Source organism: Dipodomys merriami, unplaced genomic scaffold, assembly GCF_024711535.1.
Source record: "Dipodomys merriami isolate MVZ:Mamm:240054 unplaced genomic scaffold, mDipMer1.0.p SCAF_183, whole genome shotgun sequence".
NCBI lineage: Eukaryota > Metazoa > Chordata > Mammalia > Rodentia > Heteromyidae > Dipodomys > Dipodomys merriami.
The window spans coordinates 1,893,025-1,914,151 of NW_027203193.1; the positions used below are offsets into that span (position 1 = coordinate 1,893,025).

General features: G+C 39.0%; 1 pseudogene; it reads right to left on the reverse strand.

Moving 5' to 3' along the window:
- Window positions 1-891: 891 nt before the first annotated feature.
- On the reverse strand, window positions 892-988 carry LOC138830086 (U6 spliceosomal RNA; annotated as a pseudogene).
- Window positions 989-21,127: the final 20,139 nt, after the last annotated feature.

Consider the following 21,127-nt stretch of genomic DNA (forward strand, 5'->3'; position numbering starts at 1 on the left):
AGAACTCTTGACAAACTTGCATCTTGCTGCTGGGAATAGAAATAACAAAGGTACGCGGGATCTCCTTCTATTGAAATATTATATCACACCAGGTCAAGAACAACTTGGAAGAAGCTGCATTTGATATTGCCAAAAGGATAAGTATGTATCACTACCTCTTTGAAGTTGTGGAAGGCTGCAAAAATTTTTCTCCTAAGTCATGATGGTTGGGTTAAGTTTCTTAAATATCAAAATTGCCAATCCATCTTTGTGTCCGTACAAAATGTTTTCACAATACAAAGCCACATTAATATCTTACTTTAAAAATTCATGGATTCCATGCTATTCTTCCAAGTGAATTGCCGGACTTTGATGTCAAAATGTATTCAAGATTTGTTTGTATACATCAATAATGATTTCTGCAGAGTTTGTGATTTTTATAATCAGAAATAACTTTAACTTATCTGTTGAAATGAGTAATGCAGAAACTAAAGATATTTCTATTGCTTGTCTGAAAAAGGATATTTTAAGATAATCTGTATTCTGTTTGTATAATATCCATAATCTATTTCATCCTTCCTCGATATAATACTTTTAATTCTACATTGTTTCTTAATATATAGGTTCATTAATAAATGTGTCATTTCAGATAGCATTCCATATAGAAACAGTTTAAGATTCCTTTTTGTCCCATAGGTCCTTATAGTATTTTATTTCTTTGGGATAAAATAAAAATGTTATCTAATTTCAAAAGTTTTGTAAAAGTTATGCTATGTAAAGGCCTTTCTAAGGTGATGATTTAATACACTGATGTCCAACTAACTTTCAATTCAATGAATTACATGTATTGTTACAAATGTATTTTTGTAATCAATTTTTAATAACTTTTTCATTTCTTGCATCTGAAGAATGAAAAATATGGAATACTACACAAATTTTCATATCATCCTTGTGCAAGTGCCATGTTAATCTTTGTATTGAAATTTGGATAGATGTGCTGTTGAAGCATGTAGTATCCTCTAAATTTAAGTAGCTAATGATGCAATCTTTATACAGGCATGTATCCTTGGTTGACTATTTGTAACTAGGAAACCTTATTGTTCCTAAAAATGCTATTGATATTACTTCTCTAAAATTCTGTGTATATTGGAAAAAAACTTACACTGTTTGGTCGATTGCTCACATTTGCAATTTTTTTTGTCAATGAGTATTTTAAGTCTTTTTCATTTTAGATTTCATCATACTTTGAAGAATTTAAAGCAAGGTTCAAAGAGGATAGCTTTTCAAGTACTTATTTATCAGCTGAGTTAGCTTTGTGGAACTAATGGATTCAAAGTAAGCCTTGCTTAAGAGCTACTTCTAAATTTCTGCAGCCTAAAAATTCCTAAATGAGATCTTATTGGCACAAATGTCAACCTGACCCTCTACCTTTCTTCCATTTAGGAACAGACGAACCAGAATACCTTACCCTGAAAGCATAGATTTTCTTACTGGAACAAAACTAATCTTAATTACAAGTTCCTGTCTCTAGAGTCAGGAACAGTTCAGATAGAAATGTTTAGACTAGAAGGTATTTTATCAAAATATAATTGGTTATTATACCTAATATTTCAAAAGTATCTAAAGCCAAGAAGGTGAAAAAATTGTTCATATGAATGATTAACTAATGTCCTGGCCCGTCTACCATCCAACCAGGCAGGAATTTACATTACTGCCTTTCTATCACCAAATATTTTCAGATTTACAAGAGAAGTCTATACGTCTATCCTCGATATTACGCCTTAAATTGTTAATGTTTTGATCAAAGTGTTTCCTCTTGCCACTAGGCTGTAAATCTTCAAATGGTAAAGCTTTAGGTCCAACTCTACCAAACACTGAGGTAGAGATAATGAAATAATACTTTAAATACTTTAAATAATTTGATACTCTAACCACAACAGAATATTGCAAAACGTGTTCCTTTTTCTTGTATATAGTTATACATTTTATATTTATATGTGTTGATATTTTAGTTCACACAGTGAAACTTACTAGAATTAATTGATAATTTGAAAAATAAATAGATATTTATTCCAATAAATAGTATTGGAATATAAATAATTAGGTTTAGAATACATATTAGAAATAAAAATATCAATGCAATATCTTTGGTATAAACTTGTGATACATTCTAAGTGTTCTTGGTCTTCTGAATTCACATTGCCAAAAAAATAGTTTTCCTCTAATCTATTAGGGATTTTAAGCTGCTACTCTGTTTATTGTTTTAACTCACTGGTCCCAAACTGATTTTCTCCATCTTTCTGAAGCATTACTAATGATTATACCCAAATTTTGCAGATATGATGTCGAAAAGCTATTATTCTTCTGCAGGACACACATGTCCTAGGATCCCAGGTCTCAGTTATCCGCATCATCAAGTAACAAGGGCAAGACTTCTCATCTAGGCCCATGCAACAAGCCAACAAAGTAATTGAAAATCCATCTCAATTCCTGACAACACTGGAATTAGCAGTAAGCAATTGTGAAATGCAAGGGAACTTAAAATGAAATATGAGATCACAAAATCTGAAAGAAAGTACAGTAATTCAAACTTACAATTTACAAATGACCAGCCCATATGAGTGAACAAGATCACAAATGTCACAAAATTATTTTTAATACCCCTCTCCTAATGATTACTGAAAGATTTCAGTCCAGTATAAGTAGGCCAAAAAAATTGTTCTGGGAACGATAGATCCATAATTGGTCTACCAAGGCTAGGAAAACTTGACTTACAGGTCAATTGTAATTAAAAAAAAAAAAACATTAATTGAGAAGATCCATAATGCTTCAAACTACTGGTACTACAGTAAATCTTGGTTCTGTAGTGTAAAAATGCTATCATTCTCAAGCCAATGATAATCTACATTTAATCTCCTGAAAATATATTCTTTTTCAAAACTTTATAAAATCACATTCACCAAAATAACATTTGACAAGTAGTTGATAATAAGTGACATTGCAAGTTTTACAAATGTAGGGAGCAAGTTACAATAGAGTTGAATTATTTACCTAGCACTAATGCCAAACACATTCAACCATTCATTAAAGTGTAGAAATAGTCCCCCCCCCACCATTTGTTTTGTTCAGTAGCTGCCTTCCAGAAATGTGTTTAATAGATCAACCTCCCATAATTCAAACCCAAACACTAGCTAATAAAGTAAATTTCATCATTTAATAAGGTACATTTTAAAAAGTCACAAATAGTTGTCTTATCATATGTTGTTTTATGTTTTCCCTATCTGTCTAACATAGTATGAAATAAGACTTTAAATCTTGAATATGGGTACTCATCAGAGATGTGACAAATATAAAATCTGTCTTCTATTTATATCATATTCCTCTATAGTAGTAAATTTTAGTTTTCTTCTTTTTCCAAAACCTATAGGTAGTAGAAAATATTATCCCATGTCAAATAAAATAATCACAAAACTTTGTACAAAGCCATTTATAAAAACTGGTAGCTAGGAATACATTCTTAGCCATTTTTAAACTTTCTTGTTGACTAAAGATTAATCTTCCAAATGAATGAGAATATTATCATGTCTAGGGGCTGCACATCTCCAGTCTGGCAAATTGTTATTGCAGATGAATGAAATATGGAATTATAAGCTGACATACATTCAAGTATATGCAGGATTGAAGCTCCATGTAATGTATATAAACTTTTCAAAGTATTAACAGATAGTTTAACAGAATGACTATCAGGAATTTGAAACCAGAAAGGAATAATACTAAAAACATAGAATGAATGAAAAATGGAACAAGGGGCAAGTACAGCTAGAATACTCAATGTACACATGTGACAAAAAAGTGGTAAATCTGAAATAAATCTTGGAGAAGGGGTTGGTTGAGAATGATAGAAGGAGTCACTCTGAACCAGGAGCATTGGACAATTAGATAGACATATTTATTGTAATATACTTGCACAACATTTTGAAATTCAGTTAAAAACATAACAAAAAACAAAAACACACAAAAATCACAAGCAAACAGCAACCTCTAGAGAGGATAAATATGACCTCTCAAAATTTTAAATATTTAATGAAGGGTAGTCTTGGGAAAAGCAAACAAAACTGTTCAAAGAGGGAAGTTTGGGGTAGCAGAGAATTTTGAACAGATTTAAATAGATTGTCTAAGGTTATAAATCACCTTCATCTGCTGCAAATATTTTCTTCTGTGAGTTCTCTTTCACTGCACTGGATACTCCAGTCCTAAGCCACACTTGTTAGCTTGTGAAGATAGATTGGGAGAAACGGATCAAGAACCCATTACTCTACTGGAGAGAAAAAAATACTTTATATTTTCTCTCATCTCTCTTCACTACTCTTTCGCCATTCTTTTAAGTCAAGTGATTTTGAATTATATCTTTCCTTTTTGTTCTGGCAAAGTAATTAGTCAAACTAATTCACTAAATATTTACCATTTTTTTCTATCATGCTGTTATCTTGTCCAAGAGAGTGCATTAAACTTCACCCTAGCATTTGGTTGCCACGAAAACCCAACATCTATATTAATGAGGACAAACTCTAATGTAAAACTTTGTCTCTGAAAATACAGTCCAAGAAGCTGTGATCACAAATATTTAGCTAAACTTTTTCTTTTACCGTGAAAGTCTTTTTGTATTTAAAGGGCCCACAAAAAATAAGGACTCTACCACTTTTTGATTCAATAACTTCTAAACTAAAAGATATATTTTGCTAACAAGATGCTTCGAGGAAACCGAAGAATACTCCACTTTTATCTTCTCTCTTAAGACTTTCCTTAGACTTGGAAAAAATTATGTTAAATGAAGTAAGCCAAGCCCAAAGAAACGTTTCCCTTATTTTCAATACTTAGTATGTGTATGAGTCAAGCAGAAAAGGTAAGATAAGGAGATGTTTGGAAAAGGATCCCTAAGATATGTATTTAAATGTTTTTTTTTTTCATGCATTTGTTTCTAATGCATTTATATGATTATTTCTTTGTTGCTTTGTATGTCCCTCCCCCACAGTATAACCCCGGCTTTCACTCTATTTGATGTCGGTATAATTTGTGGAGGGAAAGGGGAAAAACACGTCGTTTAAATAAGGATACAGGTGGACCATTGCAAAAATGAGAAGCACAAGTTGTCATGTCAAAAACGAACTTTACAACTTTGTTGGGGGGTTAGGGGTGGGGGGAGGCTTCGGTGAGGGGGGAGTCTGGGAAGGGATGGGAAGGAGAAACAAAGGAGGAAGCCACAATGGTTGATAAGAAATGTACTCATTATCTTGCCCATTTAATTGTAACCCCTCTGTACAGTTTTTTCACAATAAAAAAAAAAGACTCTCCTTAGATACCATATGAGGAACAGTGAAGTTATCCTTTGTAAAATTATTTCATTAGATTATTTTTCTCTCGGTCTTGCATTTGCTCAACAAGATGTATGGAGAAGAATAGAGTTAAATCATCCATACTTTGTGACAGTGTCTCTTACAACGGACAATAATTCTTTGTCCTACTTCTATGTTCTCCTCTTAGCTCTTGCTTGATTTCCAATTAATCACAGCTTCTTGGCTTCAAGTCCAGTGAAGCTGAAGGACTATAAGGCATCACCCACTGCTCCATCATCATGGTTTTTCTTTTTAAACTCTTTTATTTGGATGTGGAATTTATTTTCATGTCTTCACTCAATCTGTTCTGCATTGTAGTGAGCCAAATAGGCTCTGTAAAATCACTTTAGGTAGCAAAAATATTAACACAATCTATTTCAAAAAGTTTTGGAATCCCTCTACTGCTGAAATCAATACGCTTAGCCAGGGCTTCTAAGAATGTGTTTTCTTATTTGCTCAATTATTCTCTGATCCCAAAACTTTTTGGCTAATGTAATAAAAGAAGTCTTCAATATGTCATGTTAATAAGGATATTATATTTTGTGAGCTACTTAGAAATGAGAAATCATTGGTTTAAGATATCCAATCAGATTTTTTTTCTGTGTTTCAGTGCTTCACATGCAAAGACATTGTGGAAAGTATTATAAACAGAAATGTGTATACCCAATACCTGCTTTCATTGTGGAGGGCACTTTCTCCCTAAATATTTTGACCCAAATTATCTTTTTCAGAGAATTACTGTTTGGTAATTAAAGTTCAATTCATAAATTTTGATGCCTTTTTAAAAAGAAATTTGAATTTAAATTCCAGTACAACATTGTTTCACAGTGAGAATATGTTTCCTGGGTAAGGACAATTCTCAAGGGAACCTACAGGATTTACAGCAATGTTTGTGAGGTTTGTTTCTTTACTGTGAAAATTAGCCATCATCACCCACATTGCTCCCTCTCAGCTTGGTCTCCATGGATTTCTTTGCATGAAAGTCTATTTTCCCAGTCAATTTTAAATTTTCTTAATAGGCAAAGTTGTTAAAAAGTTTGAACAGTTAAAATTTACCTGTCAGAATTTTTTAACTTTTTTGAAATTCCTTTATCAGAATTGCGAATTCACAAATCCTAATTCCACCTTTACCATCAAAAACACTTATATTGTTGTCATGATAAAGTGTCCGTGAAAATATTATTTTCCAGTGGTTTTGTAATGCATATATATGTTCATATAAGCTGATGCTGAGCAAAAAGAACTCCAAGATATGGAAACAGATATTTATTTGCAGTTGTTGTTTTTAATGTACTATGTGATTTCTATTTTCTTTGGGGTTTTCCCTTATGGTTTACCCCCTGCTGTATTTGATTTTGATACCCTGTGTATTGTCTATACTTTTACCTTAATTAGGGAAGGGAAGATGAACAACAAAATGGCGAGACAAAGGACAAAGTGCAAACCAATGCAATAGAAAAACTCACAAGACAATATGTTGGAAATGTACATTACAACTAGTGAGGGGTTTGGGGGTGAAAGAAAACTGTGAAAAAAAATGAGAGAGGGGTAACTATTTTGAAAAGTGATGTATTCACTACCTTACAATTACTGTAACCCCACTGTACATCACTTTGACAATAAAATTAAATTTAAAAAATAAGCTGCATACAATATAATTTCACTGTATTGGTATAGTAAATATTATTCTTTGTGTAGTAACTTTTTAAAAACTATACTATTTGGCATCTAATTTGAATTAATTACCCCTTTTTAATCAGAGGACCATCAACTTGAATCCAACTAGACAATATTTACACAATATACTTGCCAATATTTTGAAAAAAGAATAAATTTAGTACTTTCTCATACCAAAACCAAAAACATTGTAATTCTATAGAAACCCATAACTTTTAAAAGAAAATACATTGCTAAGAGGAGAGAATATATGTGTTCTTCAAAATTCCTATGACTGATAACTACTCATTTTCAAATTCTGAACTTTCCATATTTGTTTGCATGTTATGAAATTCTGCAATAGATTCAATTTCCAATGGGATGTTACAGATTGAGAAGTCAACAGAAAAATAGCCACATTCTGGTAGAGGATAAAACTATAAACCATCTGTAATAATTAATTCTTCAAGAGTAAGCAATTGTTTATCAAAGTAAGCTATTATTTCTATGACCATCAATCCCAAGATTTATGCCATAAAGTCATCTAGCCCAACAGTTTCCACCATGTAGGGTGTACCTCAAAATTCCCTTAATTCACATCACGAATAGCTTATCTCTATTGTGAAAAAATACTACACCTCTGCTAATGTGATGCCCTCCATGTTCTGGAAAGACCACCACAATAAACTGTGCTGTATCATTTTTCCACCAGTAGTATTCTTGAGATCAAAATACTTGCAAATATTATTTATATTTATACTTTTTTAACTATCATAGATATTTGGGATGCTAAGATCAGAAGAGTACAGTTCAAAGCCCACCCAGGCAGGAATGTTCCCTAGATTATTATATCCAATAAACTTCCCAGAAAAAACCAGACATAAGTGGCACTGAAATTGAAGTGGAAGGGCAGGAGCCTTGAGCATAAATAGGCTCAGAGTTCAAGCCCTAGGACAAACCAATAAAACAAAAACAAAAACAAAAACAAACTCCAAACCTAAGCATTTTTTCTCATTGTACACAAAGGTACCTAATTAAGGAAATTGCTTCCTCTGTTACATGCAGGTAGGAAAGAAGATGTCACACAATTATTCTCTTTATAGCATGTTATACCACAGCCTCAAAAATTGCTGTCTTTCTAAATTTATAAATTTATATAATCTATTTGTTGGCAACTCTGTCTATATTATTCACATTATCATTTCATACATGAACTGTTAGAATTATCTATTAACTAAGTTCTAATTAAAACTCACTTGAAAGAATATTCTAGGCAAATAGAATGCAAGAATCATTTGTGAATTTGTAAATTAAACCCTCTATTAAAAAGAATTTTGTAGTGTCCTATAGAATATTAAATTAAAAACATTTAATTTAAAACTAAATTCTAATTTAGCAAGATCTACAAAGTCCTACATTAGTCGAACTTGCCTTTTTGTCTGGGCTTAAGCTTTTGTAATCCTTCATTAATTCTTTGGAATTTTACAGAATTATGATAAGTTTGGATGGGAATTTTGCATGGGAATAATGAGCCATTTTGCATCTAGTTTTGTAAAGAAGACAGCATTTAAAACACAACTGAGGATTATATATGAGTTGCATTGCAATAGGAAACTTTACTTCTGAAATCATAGTGACAAAATTAGCCCAAACTTCCAACTGTACACTCCTTTCTTGTTTTGTTTGTTTTATTAAGACAAAATTATCTTACCTGGTCCACGGAAGGTATCACTATGTAATTCCACTCTCTAATCTCCTGTCTTAGTCTAAGTGCTAGAATTCTAGGCTTGTATCACACTGCCTTGACATAGTTTCTTGGTTTATTTAATCTAGATACAGACTAGCATTTCTGAACTTCTCCAGTGATACTATCCACTAGACTTCTCAGACTGTTCATGTACTATTTTCAAAGATGTTCTAACATTTAACACAGGATACGAACATTTTCAAATGCACCTGCCGGGTCTCTGATTCATTCCTCCATGGATCTGAACCCCTTAATAATGATTACTTGACTCTCTTACTATTTCTGGTCCCAACCTAGATAATATTCTCAAACTTTTTTGAAGAAAGTTCACTTGAAGACTTTCTAATTTTAAAGATTATCACTTGATTCTAGTCTTATTCAGGACATATTTTCTATTGTTTTCTAACTTTTCTACATACTCAGAGTTGCTTAATTTGTGTATTTATGTGTGCATATATAAGTGCCTCTGTGTGTATGTGTATGTTAATATGTATGTATGCAAAAGCCTCAAGCTCTTATTCATCATTCTTGCTCATGACTCATATTCCATCACCTAAGCCATTCTTCCAATCCAGATTTTGGCTGGTTAATTATAGATAGTGTCTCAAAAACTGTTCTGTCCAGGCTGGATGTAAACTGAACTTCCCAGACTCTTTTACATTGTTAGGTTTTATTTATCCCGTAGAATCAACTTTAAACTACAAACATTTTTTGAATGTAAAGTCTATACTGTAGCCCAGACTTTTAACTCAAAAATTCATATAAAGATAGATGGATATACACATTACATATGCTGAGTGTACACGGTTAGTAATGTGATCCTAAGCTGGGTGGTGGTGAGATCTGAGGACTGGGGTTCAAAGCCAGCCCAGGTAGGAAAGTCCCCGAGACTCTTTTCTCCAATTAACTGCAAGAAAACTGGAAGAAGCACTGTGGCTCAAGTGGTAGAGCATTAGCCTTGAGCGGAATAGCAGAGGGACAGTGCCCAGGCCCAGAGTTCAATTACCAAGACCACCACCAACAAAAAAAATATATAAGTAAAGGATAGAAAAAGAAATGTCATCTTAGCCACCAGTTCATTGCTAGTAAAATCCCTGCTCTCTCAAGATGGACTTTTTTTTCCAGTTAAGTCCATGCTCTTATATCTGACTTGCATTGGAAGCAGAATTATACTTCCATTCTTCTTTCTACAAAGTTGCTTTATTAGCAAGCATGATTTAGAAAAGTAGTGCCCTCATAATTCGTGTGCCACCTGAGAGTAATGTTTTCTCTATATCACTCCCATAAATCGAAATACTGGACTTGGCTTTATTGTTTCAATGTTGTCTTATTTGTAGAGTCTTTTATAGTATACTGACCCCTTATACTTAAACACAGAACTTCTCTTTTTCCTATTATTGCTCTTGTTTCCCTTACTGTTAATGCATGTACACCTGGGAAATAATGCGCAACATATACACTCACAAAAAGAATGATCTGAGAACCTTCTTCCCATTTAAAATTCGCCTTAATTTACAGAGAACTTACAAAGTTTGAACTCAATGTATTCATTGATAATGTATTTATATGCAACATAAATTTCATATTTTCTCTTTATTAAGTTGTCTCTGAAAGACGTGTTACCTCAGGTCCAAAGGAGTCCTTGTGTTATTTCAGTGAAGCGAGAAAACATTCATCATAACTCAGGCAGCACTATCTATTGTTACTGGAGGTAACTGCTACTGGATGTGGAAACTGATCCCAGGAAAGGAAATGAACATAGAGGAATGACAAAGTTCATGTTAACTTGTGCTTTCCTTTTTACTGTACAAGAAATGAATCCCAAGGTTTGAAGGAAAATCTGTCCCTGACTTTTTTGAGTGTGTTCTATACTCATATAAAACTTTTCTGTAAACTTTTAGTGGAGAGGATTACAAAAAGAAATAATGTGCCATGTGATGTCCAGCATAGAACAAAAGGAAATAACGTTGTTTTAAAAGGGTTCTACAGCAAAGAAACAAAGACATGGAGGTTTTAAAGTGTCTTATGGATGGATGTTTCACCCCTGAGATGATTCTCTTGTTGCAGGAGACATTTATCAATTCGTTTAGTCTGGTCCTGAGTTCTCCAGAGCAATAAAGATTCCAAAAAAGCAGGATCCAGTGAGTATGATAAGTAAAAGTAGCCTCTTCTCAGACTAGTGCACCTTTAAGGAGGGTCTCAAAGAAATATCTGGGATTTTTTTCTTTGCTTGTTCGTTTGGTTTGTGCTGGTTCTGGGGCTTGACCCAGAGGCTGGAGTCTGTCCCTGAACAATTGTCTTTCCTGCACACCTGCCCCCAAAGCTAGTATACTACTGCTTGAGCCAAAACTCCACTTCTGGTTTTTTGGTGTTTAATTAGAGATAAGAGGTTGACAGACTCTCCTGCCTGGGTTGGCATTGAACTAATATCATAAGACAGCTAAGTGACACCAAATGTATTGATTTCTCTTTTGAAACCAGAAATATTAGATGAAGTTTATTATAAACCTAATATTTGACAATTTTTAAAAGAAAAGACTATGTCCAGAAAAAAAAGCCATAACTTAAGTAACTCAGCAAAAGTAGGTGCACTGAATCATTTTGGAATTATTTTTTTTCTGCTTGGGAAGATCTTGTCGTTCCTTTGGGGGAAAATTAATGTCATATTTCACTTTTTTTGTTGGTTGTGGGGCTTGAACCCAGTTCCTGGGTGCTATCCCTATACTCTTCAGCTCAAGTTGAGTGATCTACCACTTTAGCTAAAGCTCCACTTTCAGGTTTCTGGAGGTTAATTAAAGATAAGGGTCTCTTGGACTTTCCTGACCAGGCTGGCTGTGAACCACAATCCTCAGATCCGAACTTCCTGAGTAGTCAGGATTACATGCATGAGCCTCCAGGACCTCGCTCATATTTGCATTTATGTGCACTGAATGACACTATGTAGCCAAAGAATGGAAAATTGAACCAAATGATGAAATTGCAGCTTTTCAGAAAAATTGAATTAGCAATAAATATATCCTTTTTTTTCCATTTGGTTACATTAATGACTCAACCTATGGGACCCTTACATTAGCATCCTCTGCCATCTGTATAGATGTGGTGGGTCTTTGTCCATCCCATGAAAGATGAACGGGGTGGAGGAAAGGTAAGTGTGGTACTCACCTGTTCCCCAAACTCCATCAGCCCAGGAGACAATCAGACACAGCAGGTAGCCAAATCCAGCAGGTAGAAAACTCGTTTACTAACAGAGAGCCACCTTTTCTAAGGCAAAAAGGGTGGGTGGCATGGCAAAGGAGGAAGAAGAACCAATCACTGTCAAGATCACACGCTATCATGCACCTAAGCCTACACGGGCTGGTTAGGCACTGATTGGAAGGTCAATTGGGCTCTGCCCACTCTACTCTCTCCTAGTGCCATCTTTGCTGCCCATGTGCTCTACAGATTCCCCCCTTTTTTTTTTAATGGCAGACCCACCTCCCAGTTAGTTATGCTTTTCCCTCCTCTGTAAAGGTTGTTTTAACAGGATTACATTGGTAAGGATAGCATTGGCTATACAGGGGTTCCAGGCAAGTCTGGGTGTCAAGATTCAACAGACAAGGATAGGGAGGGCCCTTGTGCATGATCCAAGAGCCCATCCCAGTTACCTCACATCCCCACCTAGCACAGTAATAAACATCAGTCCCACCACAGTCCGAAGCAGTTCAATTAATTCCTGGTGTCTTTTAAGTAAGCCATTTCCTTGTACATGCCTTTAAGCTAGCACAGGGGTCAAGATGAACTTTGAGCTTTACTGTCAGCTCCCAATGGCTCCCAACATCATCTCCCCTCTCCCCCTGTCTTTGTTTAAAGAAGCGATCCCGCCTGTATTAGATTGGGTGGATCGCCTTGTCTGCCTTACCTGTCACCGGGAAATTCTTCAGAGTGAAGCTGAAGGCCCTGCCTTAGGTTGCTCAGACTTACACATCCTCTTACCTGTCTCTGGCTGCGATTCCTCTCGGCAGGAGAGGGGGAAATTCATTCACTTGGAGCTTGGTAACTGGCTGACTAAGCTCATGAGAGTTTTTCAGTGCACGTATAATGCAAGGAAAGCATAGAAAAAACATCAGCATAAGCATTACTAGGCCAGGAAATGTCACTACTAGCCCTTTAACACTAGTGAAGGATGGGATAGCAGTCTTTGCCACTTCAGAGTCCAGAGGTGGGGATTGTTTAATCCAGCTATTTGCCTGTGGGGTTGGACAAGATCTAAACTGGAAGCATAACAAAAGGTGGTTGTTTAACAATAAGTATGGATTCAATGCCGCTATACAAGCAATTAGTAAAAGAACAATTAAAACAGGTGACATTAAAATAATTAACTCCTACAAAAATATTAAACAGTCCATAGGGTGGTGATCAAAATGAAGGTCAGGCCACCAGGTCAAAGGGACAGCTTCTCTTGTGGTGCTATTGATGATTTCTGCATTGCCAGCATTGGTCACTGCCCAGGTCACCTGTTGAGGTTGATGCAGATTCCATAGGGCCGTTCCCAGGACTGGGAGAGTCAGGATAGCCAACAGCTGGAGTATCGCCATCTGCAATTATTAGAGAACACAAGAGCTTCTCAAGGCCTGGTTGCCCTTGGGGATGGTTAGTAATTGTCTTTCTGGCTTTTCTCTTTAAAACACAAGCCTCGGCCATGGCCGTTATTATTTCCTTGTTGGTTATCTTATTCTTAGGCATCCTCTTGTATAGAGGATATGGGTAAAAATGTAAGGTTCCTCGCAGGGATCCAAATGGGGGCTGTCTCCCCTATGGGAAAAAGACATCCAAATCCCCTGCCCATAGTAACTAGGGGGTCAGGTCCTCTCCATTGTTGTGTCAGGGGGTCCTTCCACCTGACTTTCACTTGGGGCTTAGGGTTTAGTGCTTCTGAAATCTGGATTCAGTTTCCTCTTTTGAAAAATTTAAAATGTTAATGGTAAACAAAGCTCGCTGTAACTGTATATGGGGGCTAACTCCCCCTTTTTTGTTTTATAGGCTATCAGAATACAAATTAAAGGGTTTTTCAATGTCCTGAAGGGCCATAATTATGGCCAGCATTTCTTTAAATTGTGCTGACCCTTGACAAGGTTGAAATCTTTGTTGGCTTGGGGTCTTTTGTTGCTCCTCAAAGGCTGCATATGCAGAGCCTGCCTTACTTCTATCAGTAAAAACATGGAGGGCGCCAGGAATACGCGTAGAAGAAAATAGAGATGGCATTTTGAGGGGAAGTCGCCATAAAATGACAGTCCATTTGGATGGCCGATAATGGCAGTCAATTTGGCCTAGAAACCCCTCCAAGGAGAGAGCAAGACGAGCATTGGCTCGAGTGAGCCACTCAACATATGCCATCCAAAAAGGAAAAACAATGGAGTGAGGGTCAAGGCCATAATGTCTTTGGGCTTGCATACTTCCCTTCACAATAGCATCTGCAAGTTGGTCTGCTTGAGGTGTGCCTCCCAGGGGAGTGTGAACCCACTCTAATGGCTCCCCACTTTGAGTTAAAACTGCAGAAATTAACATGACACCTGCAAACAACCAAAGAGAAATGGGCTCACAAATAGAATACCTCTTTAGAGAAACTTCATCCAGGGCTTTTTGGAACTGCAAAAATATTGCCCTATGGCTGTCTGTAATTCTAATAACTTCTTGTAGCATCCTGTCTTTTAACAGGACAAATAAGGGCACAAGACTATCTTTAGGGACAGAAACCCATGGCAACAGCCAATTGATTTCCCCTAAAGACTCTGAAGTTGGGTTAAGGTCAGAAAGGCTGGAATATCCAGCAAAGGCTTAAGGGGGCTGGCCTGAGTCAAGGTAAAGTGGGTCCCGAGCACCTTCAAAGGAGCTACCTTTTGAATTTGATTAAGAGCTATGGTAAAAAAAACAAAACAAAACAAAAAACCTTTTTTAATATGGCAAGAACCTGGGCCAGAAGGCCCTCCAGGCATCTTGGGTCTCAGTTTCCCAGAATTATATCATCCATGTAGGCATAGGCAAGGGAGGTATCTGAACCCAGCACAGGCCCTAAAACTGTGGCCAAGTATTGTTGGCAGAAGGCCGGGCTATTGGCCATTCCCTGTGGCAGCACTGTCCATTCAAACCTCCAATCAGGTTGGGAAAAATTAAGAGAAGATATAGAGAAAGCAAACTTCTCGCAGTCATCTGGATGCAGAGGGATAGAAAAAAAATCTTTAATATCAATCACAACCAAGGTATATTCTGAAGGCATAGCAGGAGTTCAGGGCATGCCTCTTAGGGGCGTTCCTACTAGCTCCATCCTTTCATTTACCCTAGGTAGGTCTTGGAGCATATGCCAAGCCCCAGAGGCTTTTTGAATAACAAATATGGGTGTGTTCCAAGGACTTATGGAAGGGTGAATATGCCCTAGGTTTATCTGTTCCTCCACCAGATGGTGGAGGGCTTCAAGTTTAGGTTTGGTCAATGGCCACTGCTCCACCCAGGGTGGGCTTCCTGGCTTCCACCTAATGGGAAGTACTCGGCGGGCAGTGGCCTTTGGGATTGGGGGTGCACCTGAGCGGGTCCCCTTTGATCTTCTCTGTAATTATGAAAGTTTAAAAAATCCCTTTCCTTAACTCCTTCTAGATCCTGTTTAAGACTTTGTGCTTCTTCCCCATCCAGGATATCATCATAGGATGCTCGATGGTCTGTAGTGTTCACGGAATCCATTTGTCTTAGCATGTCTTGCCCTAGTAAATTGGCAGTGAGGTTCTTTGCCACCAAAGGCGTATCTTTCCCTGTTCTCCATCTCAGCTAGTCCATGTCATAAGGGCAACCATTTCTTTGGACTGGGAGTTGCACCCTACCCTCAATGTCGGGGGTCCAGGTGCAAGCTCCAAGTCCAAGGGCACTTCCTCCTCCCTGAGTATGGTTCGGTCTGCCCCAGTGTCAATTAAGCTGTGAAACCTCTTTCTGCCTATAAGAATACTCATTTTAGGGTGGAGTCCATCCACCAGGGGACAGTCCAATGGGCCTGGGCTGCCCTTACACGAGGCTGTCTGGGCCTCACAGCAGAAGGGGTTCCTCCTTGAGTTAACAGGGCTAGAGTATGCCCCTCCCCAATTTTAAAGGCTTCCCATCTAAATCAAACTTGTATCCCTCCATGCCCCTAGGGTTGGGAATAGGGGGTGGTTTGCCCAATGGCCAGTTGTAGGGGGATTGTTGTAAACAATCCCTCTTAAAGTGCCCCCCATGCCAGCATTTAAAATAACTCCCTCTCCTCGATGGTCTTGGGGTTCCTTGGCCCTGGGCTGCCAGCGCCTGAGTAATAGCCTCCGTCATTGCAGATGTCTGAGCCTGTAAAGCTAAAGCTAGTGATTGGGACTGGTGTTGTTGCATTTCCCCATCCTGTGAAGCCACCACCCATCTGCTCAGGGAACTCTCTCTCAATCCTGCACAGGCCATGAGGTGGTGTGCATTCATCCCTTCCCAGACCTGCAGCTTTACAAACTGATCTCGGAGGTTCCCTGCCCGTAGCTTGCAGTGAATGCTCTGTTGGAATCGGTCTATGAAATCAGGTAGAGACTCACCAGGTTTTTGTCTCACTCCTGCCATGGGGGACTCAGTAGGCCCATCAATCCAATTTGTACCACGTGGAAAGTCCTACCTGCCTCACCTGGTCATGGTATTTTGGCCTGTTGGATGCCGGTGGAGTAGGCTTCCCCCGACCCTTCTAACATGACATAAATAATAGGTATTGTGGGTTGAGCCTTCCAGTTACTCTCCGCTCCCACCCTGCATTCCTCCTTAAAGAAAGCACACCATTTAATAAACTGAGAACTAGTTAGAACGGCTTTGGCCACATCCATCCCATCCTTAGGGACACGTGGGTGATAAGCAATGTCCTGTAATAGGGTCTGGGCCAAGGAGAATTTGGGCCATTCTCTGCCACCGCCTTTTGGAGCTCTTTAAAATCCTTAGCTTCCCATGGATACCATTCCAAGGGCCTGTTAGCTCCTGGTGCCAGATTGACTGGATACTCTTGGAGAAGCAAATCCTGTGCCCTAGAGTCTGGGCTCTCGAGTGGCCCTTCCTTTCCAGAGGAGGTCTCCAAGTACGTTACTTTCCCGGCCTTCGGCCCCTCCATGAAAGGTTGGTAGGGATCTGGGTCTTGCAAGTCCATCTCACAGGTCTTGTAGAGCGCCATACCTCCCCTCCATTCGGGGGAAAAGGGAGGGGGCCTAGGATCGTCAGTATCAGCTGGGTAAGAGGGGGTAACTTTTACTCGTTTTGACTTCCACTGTGCATGTTTCAGTGTGTTCTCAATCGAATTTGACCCATTCCTTTTCCTTCTCACTTCCCAAGTCCTCCTGTACTCCTTCTAGGCCTGATGTTGCCTCCTCCTCCTTTTTCTGTGATATAGCATTACCAAATTTAGGGTTTCACTTACTCCAAGGGACCGCTTAGCCTTGGCCGGTATCTTTTCCTTTCGTGGCCCACGTTGGGCACCAGATGTTGGGTCTTCGTCTGTCCCACGAAAGATGGACAGGGTCCGAAGAAAGGTAAATGGGGCGCTCACCGGTTCCCCAGCCTCCCTCAGCCCAGGAGACAATCAGACACAGCGGGTAGCCAAATACAGCAAATAGAAAACTCGTTTATAAACAGAGAGCAGCCCTTTTTAAAGCCAAAAATGGCAGGTGCCATGGCAAGGGAGGAAGAGGAACCAATCACTGTCAAGGTCACACCCTATCATGCACCTAAGCCTTCACGGGCTGGTTAGGCACTGATCGGAAGTTCAATTGGGCTCTGCCTACTCTCTCTCCCAGCACCATCTTTGCTGCCCATGTGCTCTACATAGGTGTATTTAGTATTAGGAAATTTTCATAGAGAAATACAGAAAGACTGAGATTTTTAGAAAGCAAAGGAGATCAGGTATGAAAGAATAGCATAGAAGGAGATACATTTAGCACACAGAGATTAAGATAAGTAGTTGATAACTAGTTCTTCAATAACCAAAAATGGTCCTTTAGAAAAGTTTCTGGTATACCTTAGTTACTATCATTTTTTCCTTCCATTTGGAGTTATTCCTTCTCTTCTGTCACAACTCTGCCTTTTGGGGGTCATGACTGACCAAAAACATTTCCAAATCTCACTTAGACTATCCTTCCCTTTGTGATTAGCAGTGACCACACAAAATCCCAGAATCTTTGAATTTTGAGAATTAATCTTCAAGTGACATCTAAGCATATTCCTGGCATTAATTTTTGTGACCTAATGAACAAAACTTTTTTTTCAACACAGTATCCTAATATAAGTAAAGCATATGAATTAGGGACTATTGTCAGGTGTCAGAATGGAAGGAGCAATTCTATATTCCAAGTATGGGTTCTTTATTTTGCATTTACTAACCAATTTTATTTTTGCCAGACCAGAGGCTTAAACTCAGGGATAGGGTATTATTCCTGAGCATTTTTTTTTCCTCAAGGCGAGACAGCTCCTGACCCACACACCAGACCAGCTCCAGAATGAGAGAGCCACCTTGGGATCCAGCCACATAGGAATGCTTTGCCGCCTGCTCCAGCACCCATTCAACCAGTTCCTGTGAGAGAGAGAGAAAGTAAGTCAGAATTACACATAAGTCGGGTGCCAGTGGCTCAGAACTCTAATCCTAACTACACAGGAGGCTGAGGATCATGAGGATCATGGTTCACACCAGCCCAGGCAGGAACCTCTGTGAGACTCTTATCTCCAAAAACTACCAGACATCCAGAATAGGCTCTGTTGGCTCAAGTGGTAGAGCACTAGCCTTTGAGCTGAGAAGCTTGGGGACAGCACCCAGGCCTAGAGTGCAAGCCCCACGACTAACAATATGTGGACTTCCCACCACAAGAAGTGGACTGAATAGCACCCATTGTCCTAGGGAGCATGGTAGAGAAGTCAGGCTGAGCTCCCTGTGAACTTGAGGTCACAAGTAGGTCACCTGGCTTCTCTGTGCCTCGGTTTCATTAGCTGCAAAACTCAACAGAGTGAAGGATCCCCTTCCTTATGGGGATAGGGTAATGATGAAAGAGAACCATGTTTTGTTTCATAATTCCCACCTGTTGCACAATTAATAACTGGCCCCAGTTGAGTCCTTTCCAGGTATCTTCCTGTCATATGCTCACAGAATTGCTAAGAACCTTATCTGAAGGCTGCTCCCTCTGTGCTTAGCCATGCTCCAGAGATCCCTCTGTATAAATCCATTGTTTCCTCACAACTCTCCTGTGAGGAGACTGAGGTCCGATGGTTGTTGCCTTACCCAGAGCTTCACCAGTGGTCAAGAATCGGCTGCTGTGGACTAAGAGTTTGGGATAATCCATCAAAACCTATGACTGAGCATGTCACTACATGTCTACTATTCCAATTACAGAGGACAGGCCTGGTGGAGCATACCTGTCACAGATAGGAGGACCTCAATCCAGCCCAGCCTGAGCATATATTGAGTCTCTATTTCAGAAATGCCCAAGACAGAAAGGTGACTTCTCAGAGCCAGGGAGGGGAAACAAGCAGGCGGTCATGGTACCCCAGAGGGGTGTCTGACATGCATAGGAGTGGTGCTGGGGCAGTCACTCACCTATGCTTCTGGAAGAAGCTGTTGGTGTCTGCTCCAGGTGGGGCAAGCAGCCATGGTGGCAGCATTATGGACATATGGGCCCAGAGCAGAGGACCAGAGGCAGAGACCTGGTAGGGGCCTTAGGTCAGCTGGCAGCGCACCATTGTCTGAGGATTGAAACTGGCACCAAATCCGGAAGGTAACGAGGGGGCTGGGGAGTGGGCTGGCGCATCAATTTCCTACTATACTCCAAAGTCACATCGAGTCTCTTGCTCACCACTCAGCCACCTCTACATTCCTCAACTGCTGGTAGTGGTGTAAACTAACAGAGTGAATCTAGGTGCTACTGGGCAGCATGGAATGTGGGCATGGCCACCATTCTTGTATCTCATTGGTCAGAAAGAAACATGAAAGAATGGGAGTGTGGCTGGAATCCTGTGATGCCAGCATCATGGGCAGAGTCAAGATGATAGCAGGTCCCCCAGCCCTTTCTGATGGAACTCTGTCCAATTCAATTGGGGACAAGAGGGTGACCTGCTTTAGCTGGATGGCTGCACTGATAGTTGTGTATGTCTGTTTGTTGCCACTCCTGGACCTTGAACTCAGGATCTGGGCAGAGTCTGTGAGCTGTTTTGGCTCAAGGCTCGCCCTCCACAGTGGAGCCACAGGGCTTCTGGCTTTGTTGGCACTGAAGTTGGACAGGGGTCCCAAGGACTTTCCTACTTAGGGTGACTTTGACCATGATCTTCACAACACAGTCTTGTAAGTATCAAAGAGGTTTGTTGAGAGCCACTGTTGCCTGCCTAATAATTGGTCTTTCTGATGTACTTGAACAGACCTGTGAGTTCCCTATCCTTGGGTTGAAGTAGTGGGAGCTGGATCTCACAGTTCGAATGGCAGGAGATCCTAAGAAACTTGTTCCTCTCCATATGATTACCAATGGAATGTGATATATGTCATGATTTAATGCGCAGTTCTTGAATGATTCCAGGATAAACTTATGCAAAATTATATTACAGGACACTGATCCATTTTAGTTAATACTTTGGGAAGTACTTAAATAATCACATTCATAAACTGGAGGTATAATGAACGACCTAAGAATTGGGCCTCACACTGTATAAAGGTGCCATTATTTTTGCCATGACTGGGATTGGAACTCATGGTCTGGGTAACTCTGTTGCACTGTGTGAGAAGGGGAAGCTTGCCTCCTTGAAGTCAAGAAATTCAGGTCTGTTCCTTAGGCCTGAAATCAATCCCCACCATTAGAAAACATCCTATTCATGTACAATTAATATATATGATTTATATTTGTATACATATGTTGACTCCATATTGTGTTCAGTGTAGTTATTTTATTTTTTGTTTTATTCATGTATTAACCATTTATTTTATTGACTATTATGACACATAGAACATTGATTACATTGATTACATAGGATATAATTCTGCATATGTATTCCACTTCATACCTGACACCCAGGATATTCAGAGAAAAGGAAAACATGGATCACCATCAGCTTCTTACTCCACGATTCATTGTTTGGGAGTGCTGGCATCTGAATTCATGGCCTACAAGGCCAAATTCATGAATGGATGAGTGTCAACACGATATCCTGGGGCAAATTGAGTGAACAGGGAGTTCCCAGGACCTGAGATCGTGCCCCAGGTGTTAACAAAATGAGAATAGATTGACATGCAGATGGCAGTATGCTAATAAATATATATCTTTATAGAGTGCCAGAGATGTCTATACATTATTCCGTTATATAGACTACA